Raw genomic sequence first — 19,178 nt, forward strand, 5'->3', positions numbered from 1 at the left:
CATAAGATCAATAACAGAACCCCTACATAGCGTGGCATGAAAAGTTTTCTCGTTCAGCAAAAACACTATTCATAAGGGTTTCAAAATTTCTCAAAAATTGGGGTTATTACAGGTGGCTTCATTCTTCAGGTAGTAAATTGCAAACTCAATCTTCTGCTCCTCCCTCACTTTAACTAAGGCAAACGCCTTTTCAATTTCCTTCAACCAGACTCTTGCCTCAATAGGATCTGCATAACCCTTAAAATATGGTGGATTCACCGCCTGAAAGGTCTTAAAGGTTACCTGAGGGTTGGTCTGCCTCTGCTGTTATTGAGTCAGGTGAGCTGTTTGTTGAGCCAAGATCTGAAAAATCCGGGCTATAGTTGGGTCTATGGGACCTGGGTTGGCATTCTGGTTGTTTCTGTAATGGGTGTTGTTGTTGTTATTGTTGTTGTTTTCTTCATTCTGGTTGGTGGAACGGGTATTTCTTCTGGTAGACATTTTATGTAAAGAATCAAACAATTAATTTAGCCTTTAAAATAAAGTCCTTTTAATGAAAAGATTTTGTAAAATAGAAATATCTCTTTTTGAAAACATTTTCAATAGTTGAACTAAGTAAATTGCATGTTTCTTTACAGAATATAAATAGTTAAGGGGAATTGGGTACATGTTATCACAAAAGTTTCATAACTGGTGCAGTAAGATAAAACAAGTATGGTAAAGTAAATGACAATGCTGGAAAGGAAGGATACTGATATATATCAAAGTTTTGTGGTACAAGCACAAAACATTTTATTAAAGGCAAAGGTACAACAGGTCTATTCCTTATTCAGCATGTCTAGTTTATTTGAACTCCCACCAAAAATCCGATAATACACACTATACACTATTATACATATATCACTTATCACATCATTCATGTCCTTTAGCGTTATGGAAACTCTGGTCCACCAAGTCTTTCAAAATCCTCCAATACTTCTCTAGCCCACCCCATAAGAGCATCTGGGGCTGCATACTCACAAGTAGCTCCATGAAGTCTAGCCTCAAGTATTTTACGAGTCACCTGAATCTTATTCCGAAGCTTCTTTACTTTTCTGTCAACATCTATAGTTCTTATGATATGCCGTAATTCCTGAATCTGGGCCCACAAGGCCTCTCGTTCTAATAAAAGAGCCTCATACTTATAGTAGGTGTTGTGTATATGTTGTGTACTTGATGATTTCATGAACAAAACACCTTGGTAGATTTTACTTAGTGAAAATGTAGCACTCGACGGATAAGGATTATAGTCCCGACGGATAACTCATATTTAGTCCCGACGGATGAAGACTTATTAACCATCGAGTGAGTAGCTTATGTAACAATAAGTCTGTAGCACATTTCTGCATACTTATTGTTTAGAATCTGTAGTAGTACTTAAGTCATGTTGACTTTAACTAGATATGCAGAATAGGTTGATTAATTGTACATAGATGATGTCTTGTAATTCTGCATAAATGAAATGGAGTCAAGTGCCTGATTGCTACCCGATGGATAAACAACAATGAATTCGACGGATGATCAACAACCTGACAGATGATCAATAACTCGACGGATGATCATAAACCCAACGGATAAAGAATTCAAATATCTGTTGATAGTGACAACACAGTCACATGCGTCGAGTGTATGCAAATGGAATGTGGTAGCCTATTCAACTGGGTTTTCGAGAATAAAGAAGCATTGCTATTTCCATGCTATTATGAAGATATTCAAAGATGCTGGAATAGAGTAATGAAGTAGCATTGTATTAAACTTGATAGTTTTTGTTTTATTATCATGTCTTATTACTTTGTAATCTTGGTGATATATAAACCAAGAAGCAGTAATAAAATAGTAATTAATGAACTAAGCAACCAAGAGAGAAATATTTATAAGCTGTATTCTTAGTATTTCTCTCGTTCTTAGTTGTTATCATTTTGTAAGCAACTGTGAGCTTTTTGCACACAGAGTTCTCTCGATATATATTATATATCTCTGGTGGAATCATTCAAATCCACCAGAAAGTTTTTAAAGACTCTTGTTTTTAATTACTTGTGTTTTGATTCATTTCAAGTAACTATTCCGCATTCTGCTAATCAATTCACACTTATATATATATATTTGAGTTAGAACATTTTTATTAAAGAAAAAGTTTCAAGAATTCCATTCAACCCCCCTTTCTGTAATTCTTGTTACATTGTTAAGGGACTAACAATTGGTATCAGAGCAAGCTCTTGAAGAACAAAGAGTTTAAAGATCAAAACAATTCAGCAAGATGAACAAGAAGGATGTTGGAGTCAAGATTCCTTTTCTGGATAAAGATAATTACCATCATTGGAAGGTAAAGATGTATCTTCATTTGCTTTCTCAAGATGAGGCCTATGTGGACTGCATAGAAAGAGGCCCTCATGTTCCAATGAGAGCTGCAACTTGAAATGAGCCATCTGTCCCCAAGCCAAGGCATGAATGGTCTGATCCTGATATTGAACAAGTCAGGAAGGATAAAAAGGCCATGAATATCCTGTTTAATAGAGTTGATGGTGATATGTTTGACAACATTATCAACTGCAAAACTGCCAAGGATGTTTGGGATACAATACAGATCATCTGTGATGGCACTGAGCAAGTTAGAGAAAACAAGATGCAGCTACTGATTCAGCAATATGAGCATTTTCATAATAAAGAAAGTGAGTCTCTCACTGACATTTTTAGTAGGTTTCAAAAACTGCTAAATGCTCTAAAGTTGCATGGAAGTGTTTATCAGACAAAAGACTCCAATATGAAATTCCTTAGATCTCTTCCAAAGGAATGGAAATCAATGACAGTCTCATTAAGAAACTCACAAGATTATAAGGAATTTACTTTGGAGAGACTGTATGGCATCCTGAAAACTTATGAGCTTGAAATAGAGCAAGATGAGAGGATGGAGAGAGGAAAGAAGAAAGGAGGTCCATTGCACTAGTTGCTGAGTTAGAGAAAGAGAAGGAGATGAAGATGGAAGCTGTTGAGTTAACTTTAAGGGTCTGTGAAAGCAAGGGGCTTGCCGTAGAAAGTGAAGATTCTTTGAGCCAGGATGACATGGAAGACATTGATGAACATTTAGCATTTCTTTCCAGAAGATTTGCCAAGCTCAAGTTCAAAAAGAACTTTGGAGCAGCCAAGCCAAATAGAAACATGGTGGATAAATCAAAATTCAAATGTTTCAAATGTGGCTTGGCAGGGCACTTTTCTAGTGAGTGTAGGCAGTCAGATTCCAGTAAGAAAAAGTTTGAGCCTGTGGATTACAAGCAAAAATACTTTGAGTTGCTCAAACAAAAGGAAAGGGCTTTCATTACACAAGAAAATGATTGGGCAGCAGATGGTCTGGATGAAGATGAAGATGTCAGCTATGTCATTCTAGCCCTAATGGCCAATTCTGATGAAACAGAAACAAGTTCTTCAAGTAATCAGGTAATTACTACAAACCTTGCAAATTTATCTAAAGCTGAGTGTAATGATGCTATAAATGACATGTCTACAGAGTTATATCATTTGCGTGTTACACTTAAGTCTCTTACTAAATAAAATGCTAAAATCAAAGAAAACAATTTGTTTTTGAGTGAGAGAAATATTGTGCTAGAGTCTCAGTTCATTGATTTTGAAAAATTAAGAATTGAGTGTAAGATTGCCAAGGAGGAATTAACTGAGTCCTTGAAGAAAGAAGAAATTTTGAAGAAGCAGCTCGAGCGTGAACAGGAGGTGATTAAGGCATGGAAAACATCTAGAGATGTCCATGCTCAAATTACCAAAGTTCAAGGAATCGAGTCCTTCTATGATGCAGCCTGGAAAAAGAACAAGGAGAAACTAGAACCAAATTTTGTGGATGGAGTGTTAACAGATGTAGACTCGACGGATGATGAGGATCATCCGTCGGATAACAAAAAGGGTTATCCGTCGACTGATGAAAATCCTCATCCGTCGGCTGTAAGCAAGCCTATCAGTAAAGCCAAACTTGTTAAGCTGAATGAAAAGTATGGATCTGTATCCAAGAACTTCGTTTCAGGAGAATTGGGTCAAGTTATGTAAGGGAAAACGGCTAATGTTGGTCACATGACTGTCAAACAGTTAAGTGACAAACTTGAAAAGTTTGAGGTGAAAACAGAGGTTAAAAAGAAAAATAATAGAAATGGTAAAGTAGGGATTAACAAACACAATAACTACACACCTGATAAATATGCTCCTAGAAAAATCTGTGTCAAGTGTGGTAGTGTAAATCATTTGTCTATTAATTGCAAATCTGCCATGCCTACTTCCATGTCTGTGCCACCTCACTTTCCTAACATGAATGCCATGCCTCCCATGCCTATGAATGCTATGTCTACACAGAATATGAATGCACAGTTTGTTAATATGCCATTTGCACCTAATCCTTATTATGCTGTATTTAGTATGCCATAAATGCCATTTAGCATGCCTTACTGGAATAACATGTTCACTAATAGCATGCCATTCCCTATTGATTATAATATGCATGATAATTCTGTTGCAATGAATGGTTTCAAAGGCTCAACTCAAATGACCAAGGATGATTCTGATATCCCCAAGTCAAATGAGATAAAGCCTAAGAAACAGAAAAAGAAAGCTAACAAGGCAGGACCCAAGGAAACTTGGGTACCAAAATCAACTTGATTTGATTTTGATGTGTGCAGGGAAACAGAATGAATCTTTGGTACTTGGATAGTGGTTGTTCAAGACACATGACTGGTGATTCTACCTTGCTCACAGAGTTCAAGGAGAGAGCTGGCCAAAGTATTACTTTTGGAGATGACAGCAAGGGTTATACTGTGGGATATGGCTTGATTTCAAAGGACAATGTCATCATTGAGGAAGTTGCCTTAGTGGATGGTCTCAAACACAACTTGTTGAGTGTCAGCCAGCTTTGTGATAAAGGCAACTCAATAACCTTCAACTCAGAAGCCTGTGTTGTGACTAACAAAAGAAGCAACAAAGTGGTTCTCACTGGGGTGAGAAAAGGAAATGTGTACCTAGCTGATTTCTACTCATCTAATACAGAATCTGTTACTTGTCTTCTCAGTAAAACAAGTCAGGATGAAAGTTGGCTATGGAACGAGAGGCTATCCCATTTAAACTTCAAGACCATAAATGAGCTAGTAAAGAAAGAACTGGTCAGAGGCATTCCTCTAGTGGAGTTTTCTAAGGATGTACTGTGTGATGCCTGTCAAAAAGGGAAGCAGATTAAAGCATCATTCAGGAAGAAACTTGATTCAATAATTGAAGAACCTTTGCAACTGCTACACAATGATTTGTTTGGACCAGTTAATGTGTTTTCCATCTCAAGGAAAAGATTTTGCCTAGTAATTGTAGATGATTTCTTAAAGTTCTCTTGAACATATTTCTAAAGTCTAAAGATGAGTCTAGTGAAATCATCATCAATCATATAAGGCAAGTCAATACTCATCCTGATTTCAAGGTTAGAAGAATCAAGAGTGATAATGGAACTGAGTTCAAGAATTTAGTCATGAGAGCATTCTGTGAGGAAAATGGGATTCTGCATGAGTTTTCAGCAGCAAGAACTCCACAACAGAATGAATTAGTGGAAAGGAAGAACATATCACTTATTGAAGCTACATGGACAATGCTTGAAGAATCTAAACTGCCAACATATTTCTGGGCTGAAGCTGTAAATACTGCATGCTACACTCAGAATATTTCCATGGTTAATCAAGCAAGATGCATGACTCCCTATCAATTGTTCAAGAACAAGAAGCCAACTATAAATTTTCTTCATGTCTTTGGCTGTAAATGTTATATTCTGAGAAATCAAACTGATCAAAATGGGAAGTTTGATGCTAAAGTAGATGAAGGAATTTTTGTTGGATATGTTATTGGTAAAGAATATAGAGTCTACAATCTAAGTACCAACATTGTTGTGGAATCAATACATGTTGTGTTTGATGATAAAAAGATTGAAGGACTTCAAGATGGAGATTACCATGAGAGCCTCAAATTCGACAATGTGTAGATGGTTAGTGACGAAAGTGATGATGAAAGTGATCAAGAAACAGTATCAAAGGATAATGCAGAAAAATCTACTACCAATGAAGCACAAAACTCAACATCTGTTGAGTTGCATAATGCTTCATCCGTTGGGAGGCAATCTGCGTTATCCGTCGGGAGACAACCAGCTTCATCCGTCGGTACTCAAAATTCACCATCCGTTGGGTTATCAAAAGGAGCAGAAAGTCAGGATAGATCACCTATAGAAAGCTCCCCTTTCTTAAATCAAAGATCCACAAACTCAGGGTGAGTTTCTAACAATCAAAACTTAATTACACATCAAGACAACAATGGGGCCTCTTCATCTAGATCTAATCTACCTCAACAAAGAAAATGGATAAAAGATCACCCCTTTGAGCTCATAATTGGTGATGTTTCTTCTAGAGTTCAAACCAGCAGAGAAACTCAAGAAGAATGTCTATACAGCAGCTTTCTTTCCAAGGAAGAACCAAAGAAGGTAGAAGAAGCTTTATTGGATCCTGATTGGATTTTAGCTATGCAGGAAGAGCTAAACTAATTTGAAAGGAATAATGTATGGAAGCTGGTGCCCAAGCCTAAAGGAAAGAATCTAATAGACACCAAATGGGTTTTAAGAAACAAGATGAATGAAAATGGCATAATAGTCATGAACAAAGCTAGATTGGTTGATAAGGGCTATTGTCAACAAGAAGGAATAAATTTTGATGAAACATTTGCTCCTGTTACAAGACTTGAAGCCATTAGAATCTTCTTAGCCTATGCAGCCCATGCCAATTTCAAGGTCTATCAAATGGATGTCAAAAGTGCCTTTCTGAATGGAGATTTGGAGGAGGAAGTCTATGTCAGTCAACCTCCTGGTTTTGAAGATCCAAATTTTCCAGAACATGTCTATTATCTTTTGAAAGCACTTTATGGATTGAAGCAAGCACCTAGAGCCTGGTATGACACTTTATCAAAGTTCCTTTTGGAAAATCATTTCACAAGAGGTACTGTAGATAAAACATTATTCTTTAGAAATGTTAATGGCTCTAGTATACTTGTTCAAATTTATGTAGATGATATTATTTTTGGCTCTACAGATGAGAAACTTTGCAAAAAGTTTGCCAAATTGATGCAAAGTAAGTATGAAATGAGTATGATGGGAGAACTAACTTACTTTCTTGGTTTGCAAGTTAAGCAAGTTAGTGATGGAATATTCATTAGTCAAACTAAATATATTTTTGATCTTTTAAAGAAGTTTGATCTAATGGATTGCACATCTGCAAAAACTCCCATGGCTATTGCAACTAAGCTTGAATTAAACACTACTAAAAAGTCTGTGGATATTTCAAGTTATAGGGGCATAGTTGGCTCACTTTTGTACTTAACAGCTAGTAGGCCAGATATAATATTTGCTACGTGTTTATATGCTAGATTTTAGGTTGATCCTAGAGAATCTCACTTAATATCTATTAAGAGGATTTTCAGATATCTCAAGGGAACACCAAAACTTGGCATTTGGTACCCTAGAGATTCTGGTTTTGATCTAACTGGTTATTCAGATGCAGATTATGCAGGTTGTAGAATTGATAGAAAAAGTACAACAGGAACCTATTAATTTCTAGGAAACAAGCTTGTGTCCTGGTTCAGTAAAAAGCAAAATTCAGTTTCTACTTCTACAGCTGAAGCTAAATATATTGATGCTGGCAGTTGTTGTGCATAGATTTTATGGATAAAAAATCAACTGCTAGACTATGGTTTGCAAGTTGAGAGGATTCCTATTTTCTGTGATAACACAAACGCAATTGCCATCACTGAAAATCCAGTACAACACTCAAGGACAAAGCACATAGATATCAAGTACCACTTCATAAGGGAGTATGTAATAAATGGTACTGTGAAACTACATTTTGTTCCAAGTGAGAAGCACCTTGCAGATATCTTTACCAAGCCACTGGATGAATCCACCTTTTCAAGGTTGGTAAGTGAGTTAGGTATGCTTAATTATTTTTAAATCTATATGAGATAATTTGCAAGTTGTTATATAGCTAGAAATTTAATTGAGTTTTCAGTCTTGGATGAAATTTTGGCTAAGTCAAAATTTACATCTCGACGAATGATCCTTATCCATTGAGTTTGATCATCCGTCGGTATACTATTTGCTAACAAAAATCAATTATCTTATCTGGAATATTTTATGATTCGACGGTTAACAGTCTATCCTCATCCGTCGAATTGTCTTAATCTTAGTAGTTAATTCCCTGAACATTATCCATCGAGTATACTTACAGTTTATAAGCATAACACGACGGATAATGGGTGGAATTGTTACAGTTTATTTTTAAACGGCTATTTTAGGCAATTTTTATTGGTTACTTTATTTTACTTTATTATTTTTAGCAGTTATTTTTGAGATAGTATAAAAGCTTATTTCACTTTAATTGCTTTTCTTTTATCCTTCTCAAATCAACTGCTCAAATTTATTTCTCTTTCAAAGCACTTACTCTTTCTCTTCAAGCTCTCATTCTCTAACAATGGCGCCCGTTGTCAAGATTATGTCTCAAACTGGGTTTATTTATGAGAAGAACAATTTCACTGCACTAGTAAACAAGGGTATTCAGCAATTTGGTGACTATCACAAGATGATGGACTTTGTGAAGAATTGCAAGCTTAGTTATGCCATGCTGGAATCTCCCACAATCTTTTGTGAAGTTGTTGAAGAGATGTTGACCACTGAAACATACAACTCAACAGATAAGGCTATCACTCTAACCATTAAAGGTAAAGAATTTTGTATTAATAGTGATGTTATAAAAGCATGTTTTAAGATTCCTGATAACACTGTGACCTCATCATACACTGACACTGATATAATCAATATGCTTAATTCCATGAACTATGCTCTTTCTACTTCTAAGTTAAGTGACATTAGGAGACTGGGCCTTAGGAAAGAATGGAGTTTTATGTGTGATATAGTGACAAAGGTCTTTTCAGGTAAAGTCAGTAATTTTGATTCAGTCAATATCTACATGCTTAACATGCTCTACATGCTAGTTACAGATAAATTCTATAATTTCAGTGACCTTGTTTTGTTTGAGTTAGGTTTTAAACTAGGAGAGTTAAATAAGATAGGTAAGAATGTGTATTATGCTAGATTCTTTATGATGTTAGCTAACCATCTCTCTGAGGGTATTGTGCTTGAGAACCCTAACAACAAATTAGATTGTTGGGTTCAAGAGATAAGGCTCATTGCAGATTTGAACAGGGCCAATCATCACAAGGAGGTGCCACTGTTCTATTTCCCTGTAATGGAAGCACCTCATGTAAGTGAGGTAAGTTCATCTAATCCTACCACTATTCCAACCTCACTAATTTCTTTGAGTTCTAGTGTGGTTATGGCAACTGTGTCAATGACCCAACAATTGCCTACCCAGGCCACCAAATCTGCAAATATTTCAAAATCCAAATCAAAGAAAGCCCCCTCTGGTATCTCTCAAAAGATGCCAGTTGCAAAATCCACCAAAACCAAGGAGGGGAGTGTGAAGGTGGGTAAGACAGGTGAGGGAAGGGGTGAACATAAAAGAAACCCTAAGGATAAGGATGGAAAGTTGAGTGGTTCCCAGCCTAGCCACATGTTAGGGCGAAATCACGCACTAATATTCACGCAAGTATACGCGTTCGCAAGTAATATAGAATACTTTCTAGTTCGTTCCCTCAGAGACTCAGACTAAGTTATTGTCTAATTAAACTCACTCACCAATGTATGATTACTTCTCAATGTTAAGATAACACTTAAAATTGTTGATTAAATATTAACTATAATTAACTACTTAATTAAGCACTTAACTAACACTTCAATTTATCAATAATAAAACACTCATGAGATCACAACTTCATTATTACTTCCTTCTATAGCCATTGTTATTACCTTTAGCATGTGACAGTGATGACATTAATCGAATAACACGAAACTGATAAAAGCCAACTTTCATTGTACTAATACCATTCTACCAAGCATCCACAATTAAGATAGAAGTTGAATAGTCATCAATTATGTTGAGTTCCTATATGTCTACAGAAATTGACAACACAACGATTTAAGCACAAGTTATTCCTTTTGATTACATAGGGCAAATAAAACTGTTAGAGTTACCCACTAATCATGCACAACGTACATGAACCTATGCTAGCATGGCAAGTTCTAATTCTCAAGATCCACCGTCGCTTCACAAGAGATTAACACCCTATCTTATATGTTCACGACGCACATAAGACGAATACGCACAACCAATACTAGATATCATGCAATCATCACACACTAAAGTATTAAACAATTAACTAAAGAATTCCATAATAAATCCGTTGAAACCCCATGATCACGATTAGCCCATAATAGAACTTATCGCCATCATGGGTTCATATGAAATCATGATAAACAACACAAGAAAATAATAACTAAACTAATTATATTAAAACAGAGTACGTCACAAGAGTAAATAAGTCAAAGCAAGAAAACTAGCATCCAACGTTACAACGAAACAAGAATCACAAGAAAATATGCTTCCTCTTCGCTGCAGTGTGCTAAATCGGTCTTCTTCCTTATCTCCTTCGCTTCTTGCGCAAAACACAATCTAAAACATAATCTCCTTCTTATTCTCTATGAAAACGTCTCAAATCTACTTATATAATAGTCCCATAAAACTCAGATTACATAGAAGTTGGAAGCCAAACAGAAGTAGAAGTCTAAAATAATTTATCCTTTTCCCCGACCCTGCGCGGCCGCTCAGCATTTCTGCGCGGGCGCGCAAGGCTGCTGCGCGGCCGCTCAGCATTGCTGCGCGGGCGCGCAGGACCCTACTGGAAAAAATCCAGGTTTGCTCCATTTCTTCGCCATAATCTGCCCGTTCTTTTCCTCTCGCAATGGTGAACACATGCCAAGGCTTATTCTTGATGATTCCTCCTCCGAAATGCAACTAATACCCTGAAATGCATAAACACTAGAAAAACGCATCAAATACACAAAATACTTGATTTCAAGACACCAATTTAAGCCATTTTAAGACATTCTAAGTGGTATAAAATGCCACTTATCACACCCCCAAACTTAAATCGATGCTTGTCCTCAAGCATCACAGACTCAAAAACAAATAAAAATATGCATGAATGCAATCTATATGAAAATGCAACGATCCCCCTTACTACAATTAACCAACCAAATTGTCACGTCTCAACGAATGCAGTTAGACACTAAAGATCAATAAACTCATGCAAACGGACATACAGCCAGAAACGTGGTGTGTGCAAATGCTTAACAGATATGCTTCGGAACTAGACCAATTACTATGACTAGACTATCCTCAAGGCAATCCTATGATTATATAAAGAATAAAAATTCTAGGCACAAAGTGATATACAACACTACAAGAACTCTGGAGCTTACTACGGAATCGTGCTTTTTATTTACAACTCAAATGCTTATTTGACCGTGCAATGAGTGAGGTCCACAAAAGACTTATACAATGGTATCCATGTAACGAGCGTTAGGTTAGCGGATCCCAGACTCTAAAAGCCTTAGGTCACTAGGCACAAAGTCCCCTAAGAACTTAATAACTCGAATACCAAAGAGCCCACTCTCGATCAATTATGCAAAATTTTTTTTTTTTTTTTTCTCTGAGCAAGTGCGTTTTGCTCCATCTTGCTCAACCCTAGACTACTCGCATAACATGCGAGCCGGCTACTAGCCATTTGACGCCTAGCCACAACTAGCAACAAATTCCATTTTTACTCCATTTTTTTCTTCTTTTTTCATGCCTTTACCACTAAGAACCTATTATCAAATTCTAAGTATAATAAATAGATTATCCTCGAAAATAATCAGATCATAACAACAATCTAGCCCTTAAGCATTCTCTAAGACTTAGTGAAAATACAAGTGCTTCTAGCATGCATATCAACCTACACAACTTAATATCACTTTAATGCTATCACTACACTCGCATCAATATCACAATTCAGTCGATAAATCATTGCAAAAGGGATCATGGTATATGCATGAGCTATATGATATGACAAACAAATAAAGCTATATAAAAAACACTATATGGCAAAAATTATGCAACTATATGAACTAACTATCATGAATATGCAGCTATATGACACACACAAAATATTCCTTAACTACCACCCCCAAACTTAAAATCTTCACTGTCCCCAGTGAAGGTAGTAGAAAGGAACACAGGGTATACCTACTCGGAGTCATCATCATCATCACCCTCAGTGGGTGGAGTATCAGGCGGCGGGTATGCAGAGTCCTCACCAAAAACTGGCCATTGGATATCAGCTCCAAGGCCTCGAAAAGCTGTCCCTAACGTAAGAGTGAGCTCCTGAGCAAATCTGCTCTGCGTCTCATACATGGCATCCATCCGCCGTGAAAGCCTCCTATACTGGGCATCACCCATCTCAGCACCCTCCTGAGCTCTCGAAGAACCAGCCTCACCACGTCCTGGCCTAGCCATAGTAGCACCTCGTGCTGGACGTCCTCCTGGAAGATGATAACCCAGCCCATGCTCCTCAGGCTCACCACCGGTCCACTCCTGCATCCCATTCAAAGTGCCAGAATCTATCGGAGCTGCTGGCAACTGCAACTGCTCATGAGCCGGCCAGTTCACTCCTACTGCTCGGCATAGCTTCGTAACCGTGGATGCATAAGGGATGTTCATATGCTTTGCTCCCCTCAAAAACTTCAGAATTCCTTGGTAGATAAACTCACCAAGGTCCACATAGTATTCCTCATTCAGAATTCCCCACAACAACTGTGCTCTCTCAACTGTGACCTCGTGTGCATGTGAAGAAGGCAAAATATTAGCACATATAAATGCATTCCATGCACGGGCATACCTGTTCATGGCGATTGCCGGAAAGTGACGATACTCATTATTGGCTGGACTGCGGTTCCAAACTGTACCCGGTCGACAGAGAGTCGCACAAATCAAATCCAAGTCAAAATCCTCAGCAGTCTTTTCATTCCAGTTCTCCTCCTCGGGCTTCCTCTCTCGCTGTCCAATCACACGGCGAATCGCCGCAGGATGATAATCAACCGTCAGCCCACGGACTACAGAAAACCCATTCTTTTCAGCCTTCGCGTTTGCGTAGAACTCGCGAACAACACTCATCGGTACTGCTTCGGGTGACTCACAAAAAGCTATCCACCCCTTCTCTGCAATCATGGGCAACAACTCACCATCCCTCCCTGATGGTAAAAACCCCCTCTCCTTTAGAATCGGCTTACCCAACAGCCTAGTGTACTCCTCCTCCGCAGCTCTGTCAGTTAACCGAGGCCTTGCAGCAGTACCCCTTGATGAATCAGCAGTAGGAACTGTGCTGCTGCTATCAATAGTGCGTGCTCTCTTGGGTGCCATTGATTTGTGAATAAAAGTGTGTAAGAACTGATTTTTGATGTTTATAAGAGGGTTTAAGTGTAGGAAGTTTGTGGGAGATATGTAGGATAGGTGTATGTATATATAGGGTGTGGAGTAGGTTAAATTAGATTAGGAGTGGGGTTGAGGGATAAAATCATGGGGTAAATGGGAAAAGAATTCGTGGGTTTATGGGCTGTGATGGGTTTTTGTATTTTTTGTTTTTTTTTCTGAACTGTAAAAAATTTTCTGGAACTCGACCCCTGCGCGGCCGCTCAGCATTTCTGCGCGGCCGCTCAGCATAGCTGCGCGGGCGTGCAGAGGGTCTCTGGAAAATTTTTTTTTCAGCCCCTTTTTTCTGATTTTTTTGTGTTTTTGGATAGGTTATTAACTTCTAAGGGTTCCTGTAACAACAATTCATGGGTTGCCTCCCACGCAGCGCTTTTTTTTCGTCATTAGCTTGACGTTCCGTACCTTTCTCAAGTAGTCAACAAAATGGCACTAACCACCTCTCGGTTTGCCATGTCCCCATAGTAGTGCTTCAACCGCTGACCGTTAACCTTGAATGCTTGGTCCGAATCATTCTCAAAAATTTCCACCGCTCCATGTGGAAACACAGTTTTGACAATAAAAGGTCCAGACCACCTTGATTTCAACTTCCCAGGAAAAAGTCGGAGCCGAGAGTTGAATAACAGAGCTTGTTGCCCTGGCATAAATAACTTAGGATGTAGCTTCCTATCGTGCCACCTCTTCACCTTTTCCTTATACATTTTGTTATTCTCGTACGCTTGCAGTCGAAATTCATCAAGTTCATTAAGCTGAAGCATTCTTTTCTTACCAGCTGCATCTAAATCCAGGTTCAATTTCTTCAATGCCCAGTAGGCATTATGCTCAAGCTCCGCCGGTAGATGACATCCCTTACCGTACACCAACTGAAACGGTGACATCCCAAGTGGAGTTTTGTATGCTATTCTGTAAGCCCAAACAGCTTCATCGAGCCTTAAAGACCAATCCTTCCTTGACGGACAAACAAACTTCTCTAGAATGCGCTTTATCTCTCTGTTAGACACTTCCGCTTGACCATTTGTTTGCGGATGATAGGCAGTAGCTACTCGATGATTCACATTATAATGCTGCATCATAGAAGTGAACTTACGGTTGCAAAAATGCGATCCTTCATCACTTATGATTACCCGAGGCGTTCCAAACCTTGTGAAAATTTGCTTATGAAGAAAATTTAGTACTACCTTTGCATCATTTGTCGGTAAAGCTTTAACTTCGACCCATTTTGAGACATAATCGACTGCTAGCAAGATGTACTGATTATTGCAAGACGAGATAAAAGGCCCCATGAAATCGATTCCCCACACATCAAAGACCTCGACTTCAAGCATCACATTTAATGGCATCTCATCCTTCCTTGACAAATTTCCCACTCTTTGGCAACGATCACACCTTAAAACAAACTGATGAGCATCCTTGAACAAAGTAGGCCAGAAAAAACCTGCTTGCAGAATACGAGCTGCCGTCTTCTCACCTCCATAGTGTCCACCATAAACCGTGGAATGGCAGTCTCGTAATATCCCCTCCGTCTCACAGAACGGGATACATCTCCTGATGATCTGATCAGCTCCCTGTCTAAACAAATATGGTTTATCCCACATATACCACTTCACCTCATGCAGAAACTTCTTCTTTTGAGCGGATGTCAAATTAAGCGGCATTATATTGCTGACAAGATAGTTTACAATATCTGCAAACCATGGTTCTTCCTCCTGAATTGCAAACAACTGCTCATCCGGAAAAGATTCATTGATTAACATCCTATCTTGTGAAGTAGAATCGGGATTCTCCAACCTAGAGAGATGGTCAGCTACTTGATTCTCAGTACCTTTTCTATCTTTGATCTCTAACTCAAATTCTTGAAGTAAAAGCACCCAACGAATGAGTCTCGGCTTTGAATCCTTCTTAGAAACCAGATAGCAAATAGCTGCATGATCAGTGAATACTGTCACTTTCATACCAAGCAGATAAGATCGAAATTTCTCAAAGCCAAAGACTATAGCCAAAAGCTCCTTCTCAGTAGTGGTGTAGTTCAATTGGGCCCCATTTAAAGTCTTACTCGCATAGTAGACCACATGGAAGAGATTTTTCTTGCGCTGTCCCAGAACTGCACCTACCGCATAATCACTCGCATCACACATCATCTCAAACGGTTCTGTCCAATCTGGTGCTATAATAACTGGTGCAGTGATCAAACTCTTCTTGAGAGTCTCGAATGCTGCCAAACATTCATCATCAAATTTGAAAGGCACATCTTTCTCAAGCAAATTGCACAATGGCTTAGATATCTTTGAAAAGTCCTTGATGAATCGCCGATAAAAACCCGCATGACCGAGAAAACTACGGATTCCTTTCACAGAATTGGGTGGGGGAAGATTTTCAATGACTCGCACCTTGGCCTTGTCCACCTCCAGACCCTTGCTAGAGACCTTATTCCCAAGGATAATGCCTTCACGCACCATAAAATGACATTTCTCCCAATTAAGCACCAAATTAGTTTCCACGCATCTTTTGAGTACGGCGCGCAGATTATTCAAACATTCATCATATGAGTGTCCAAAGACGGAGAAGTCATCCATGAACACTTCGACGTTATTTCCAATCATGTCAGAGAATATAGCCATCATACATCTCTGAAAGGTGGCCGGTGCGCCACATAACCCAAACGAAACTCTACGAAAAGCAAATGTGCCAAATGGACAAGTGAAGGTAGTCTTTTCCTGATCCTCTGGTGCAATACAAATCTGATTATATCCGGAATAACCATCCAGAAGACAAAAATACTCATGTCCCGCCAATCTGTCAAGCATTTGATCAATGAATGGGAGAGGGAAGTGATCCTTCCTTGTGGCTTTGTTCAATTTTTTATAATCCATGCATACTCTCCATCCTGTAACTGTTCGAGTAGGGATGAGCTCATTCTTTTCATTTGCGACCACAGTGATACCTCCTTTCTTAGGTGCACATTGCACGGGGCTCACCCACGAGCTGTCAGAAATAGGATAAATGATGCCTGCATCTAGCCATTTCAGAATTTCTTTCTTCACCACCTCCTTCATGATCGGGTTCAGTCTTCGCTGCTGTTCCACAGTTGGCTTACTACCTTCCTCTAACATAATTTTATGCATACAATATGAAGGACTTATCCCCTTGATGTCTGCTATGGTCCATCCTATAGCCGATTTGAATTCTCTCAAAATCCTTAAGATCTTGTCTTCCTCACTACCTGAAAGGTCAGCTGAAATAATAACAGGTAATGTAGATGAATCACCTAAAAAAGCATACCTCAAGTGTTCAGGTAATGGTTTGAGCTCCAAGGTAGGTGCTTCCTCTATTGATGGTTTGAGCTTCCCTTCAGCATTCTTAAGGTCAGAAGTACCAAGAGATTCAAATGGTATGTTGAGCTTTCGCTTCCATGGAGAAGCGTTCAGATATTGTAATTGCTCGTTGCTATCTTCATCATCACTGTCAAATTCCCCCACTAAGGCCTTTTCCAATGCATCAGACATTAGCATGTGATCGAGTTCCGAAGTAACCGCAGAATTAATCACATCCACTTTTAAGCACTCCTCATCTTCTGTAGGGAATTTCATTGCCTTGAATACGTTGAAGGTCACATCCTGATCTTGGACCCGCATAGTAAGTTCCCCTTTTTGCACATCTATCAAGGTACGGCCAGTAGCCAAGAAAGGCCTCCCCAAGATTATGGGAATCTTCTTATCTTCCTCAAAATCCAGAATAACAAAATCAGCAGGAAAGAAGAGCTTATCCACCTTGACGAGCACATCCTCAACTATGCCCCTTGGGTAAGTAATGGAACGGTCCGCCAATTGTAGCGACATGTATGTGGGTTTTGGATCAGGCAGATCCAGCTTTTTAAAGATCGACAACGGCATCCGATTAATGCTTGCTCCCAAATCACAAAGGCACTTGTCAAAAGTTAGATTGCCAATGGTGCAAGGAATGGTGAAGCTTCCTGGATCTTTCAGTTTTGGTGGTAACTTTTGCTGCAGAACAGCGCTGCATTCTTCCGTGAGAGCAACGGTTTCAAGGTCATCCAGTTTCACCTTCCTTGAAAGAATAGTCTTCATAAACTTCGCATAACTAGGCATTTGTTCCAGAGCCTCAGCGAAAGGTATATTGATGTGAAGTTTCTTGAACACCTCCAGAAACTTCCCAAACTGTCTATCCAGCTTTTGTTGCTGTAATCTCTTAGGAAAAGGTGGTGGAGGATAGAGCTGTTTCTCCCCTGTATTAGCCTCAGGCAGAGTGTGTTCAACAGTAGTCTTCCTTGGTTCCGCCGCTTTCTCCTTTTGCTTAGATTCTTCGTCTCTAACTTCAGCTTCGACTTCTTTTGCCTTTTCAGCATCAGCTACTTTTCCAGACCTTAAGGTAATAGTCTTGACTTGCTCTTTAGCTTCCTTCCTGCCTGGTACTTCCGTGTCACTGGGAAGAGTGCCAGGTTGACGATTGAGCACTGCATTGGCTAATTGACCGATTTGATTTTCCAAGGTCTTGATAGAAACCGCCTGACTCTTGCACAACAGCTTAAGTTCCTCAAAATCAGCACTAGTAGGTGCAGCTGCACTTCCCTGTTGAGGATATGATTGCCTTGTAGCATACTGCTGTGGTTGCTGGAATCCAGGTGGGTTAAACTGTTTACTTACTCCTTGCTGATATGTTGGTTGAATAGCATTCTGATTATTCCCCCAGCTGAAATTTGGATGATTTCTGTTATTAGGGTGATAGGTCGCTGGCACAGGCTGCTGTTGTCGCTGATAATTATTCACATACTGAATAGATTCATTGACAAGAGAACACTGATCCGTAGCATGAGAACCTGCACAAAGCTCACAAACCATAGCTATTTGATTAACTCCATACGTAGCCAAAGAATCAACCTTCATTGATAGCGCTTGGAGCTGGGCTGCAATAGCGGTGGCTGCATCAACTTCCAGAATACCTGCTACCTTGCCTGACGTCATCCTCTGAGTTGGGTTTTGATGCTCATTTGCAGCCATTGTCTCGATAAGATTATACGCCTCAGTATAGCTTTTAGCCCATAAGGCGCCTCCAGCTGCTGTATCGAGCATGGGCCGAGATTGGGCCCCCAAACCATTATAAAAACCAATGATTACCATCCAATCCGGCATTCCATGATGTGGACATTTTCTCAACATTTCCTTGTAGTGTTCCCAAGCCTCGCACATAGATTTTTTAGGTTGCTGCGCAAACTGAGTAAGAGCACTCCTCATAGCAGCAGTCTTTGCCATTGGATAAAACTTCACCAAAAACTTTTGCGCAAGATCTTGCCACGTAGTGATGGACCCAGCTGGTTCATAATGTAACCAGTCTTTAGCCTTATCCCTCAGTGAGAATGGAAAAAGCCTCAACTTGATAGCCTCATCAGTCACGCCATTATACTTAAAAGTGCTGCAGATCTCGACAAAATTCCTTATGTGCATGTTGGGGTCTTCAGTTGCCGCTCCTCCAAAAGAAACAGAATTCTGCACCATCTGAATAGTGCCCGGCTTGATTTCAAAGGTGTTAGCTTGAATAGCCGGATGAAGGATGCTTGACTGAATATCATCAATTTTAGGCCGAGAAAAATCCATAAGAGCTGGATCAGCTTGAACAATACGATCTCCCATGTTTACTGGTTCTTTCTGCTCAGTTCCTGAATCC

At 39.2% G+C, this 19,178-nt stretch overlaps 1 non-coding gene across 1 annotated transcript; it reads left to right on the top strand.

Moving 5' to 3' along the window:
• Nucleotides 1-18,644: 18,644 nt before the first annotated feature.
• On the top strand, nt 18,645-18,751 carry LOC141662977 (small nucleolar RNA R71). The gene has a single exon (XR_012551074.1). It is a non-coding gene; the product is annotated as a small nucleolar RNA R71 (small nucleolar RNA).
• Nucleotides 18,752-19,178: the final 427 nt, after the last annotated feature.

The sequence above is a fragment of the Apium graveolens genome, chromosome 5 (assembly GCF_009905375.1).
Source record: "Apium graveolens cultivar Ventura chromosome 5, ASM990537v1, whole genome shotgun sequence".
Classification (NCBI taxonomy): Eukaryota; Viridiplantae; Streptophyta; class Magnoliopsida; order Apiales; family Apiaceae; genus Apium; species Apium graveolens.